This window comes from Alligator sinensis, unplaced genomic scaffold (assembly GCF_000455745.1).
Source record: "Alligator sinensis unplaced genomic scaffold, ASM45574v1 scaffold216_1, whole genome shotgun sequence".
Classification (NCBI taxonomy): Eukaryota; Metazoa; Chordata; order Crocodylia; family Alligatoridae; genus Alligator; species Alligator sinensis.
In genome coordinates, this window is record NW_005841868.1 from 1,926,578 (window position 1) to 1,928,148 (window position 1,571).

General features: G+C 58.1%; 1 protein-coding gene across 9 annotated transcripts in view; it reads left to right on the forward strand.

The window, feature by feature from the left end:
• Window positions 1-1,571, forward strand: part of TBX5 (T-box 5) — a 90,286-nt gene that overhangs the window by 53,236 nt on the left and 35,479 nt on the right. The window lies entirely within an intron of this gene.

Genomic DNA, 1,571 nt, shown 5'->3' on the forward strand with positions numbered 1-1,571 from the left:
CGGGACTCCAGATTCTTTTCCAGGCCCCACTACGGAGGGGGGGGGGGTCTGGGGGTGCATTTGAATGCTGAGACTCCAGAAACAGCTCTCTCCTCCTTCAGCCCTCCCACCCCAAGGACACAGGCTCCCGGGGAAGGATGGGGGTATGCGAGGTGGATATGAGATGCCCTTGCAAGGAAGGGGCCAGCCATGCCCCTACTGTGAGCAGGCGGCTCTATGGAAAAGTCTCTTTAAACAAACCTAAGGCGGTGCCAAACAATAGGGACTTCAGAGGAGAAACGGCACCAGCAGACTCTCAGCCAGAGTCGCTGTAATGAAATTAAAAATCATTAGATCGTTCACCGTTGATGTCTGCGACTTCCCAGGACGTCAAAGCAATTTGGCTAAACCTCCAGGATGAGAGGGGCTTGCAAGCAAAGATGACTTCCAGGGGCCGGGGATGGCGCGGGGCTGGCGGGACAGACTGCGTCTCTCTGTCGCCATGTCCTAGCAGTCATTATCATCACGGAACACAAGGGAAGGGAGGGGGAAGGCAGAGCGAGCGAGAGAGAGAAAATCCCTCCTTTCCCCAAAGATTAATCCCACTTGAGCGCCAAGCTTTGAAAAGAGACGGTCTCCGGCTTTATCTTGGTCACGACCTCAGAGAAGGCTTTGAAAGGAGGGGTAGGACCCTGGTGGGTTGTCCTAGATCACCTCTTCTCCATGTGGGGATGACCTGCTCGGTACAGAGCGATCCAGTCGGACCTGGGTAAGGCTGTGTGATCCTGTAGGATCTCTCTTGACAGCAAAACCAAGCAAGGATCCATTTCAGATCCATTTCTTTCTGGGAGAAAGAGCTCAGCTTCAAAGCCGAGCCGGCCACAAAGTCCATCAGACAGGGGACCCCTGCTCGGTTGTTTCAATCTCCCGTCAGACGGGGCAGCCCTGCGCGGTTGTTGCTGCCCATGGATGGGGCAGGGATGGGGGGGGGGGGGGGGGGTCCAAAACGCCGGGCTTCCTTGACCGCGGGAGAAAACTTGAAGATGAAGGGAAGTAGGGTCAAAGGCTTAAGGCTGGAGGAAAGTAGCCCAAGAAATTGAGACCTCTCAGTATCCAGCCAAGTGGTCTTCAGGGCTGTTTACGCTAGCCCCATGTTTACAACGGAGGGACATACACTCTCCTTAGTGCGAATGGCATCGGCTTATCGAGCACAGTTTGGCCATCCAGGCTAAGCAGCTGCTTCCAGTCCGCACGGCCCCCCGAGCACCCCAACCCTGGCAGCGCTAAGGCAGGCCGCGTGGTAGATCCGGGACCGCTCCAGGGCAGGCGGGATGGATGGGGCAGTCAAAACACGAATAGATGGGGTGGGGGACTTTCCACCGACACACCACGAGGCAGCCAGATCCTGCCGCTGCATTACACCAGGGAGACCGTCGGGCTCTGCGCCTTTTGAAAGGGCACAATACCCAGGCGCCCCCCCTCCCCCCTCTTTAAAGCGGTGCTATGCCAGGGGCCGGTTTCCTGCGGATTCCTCGCGCGGGGCAATGGTGGGACACGCGGGTCCCCGCTCGCCGCGGCAGAGGGAGCCGGGC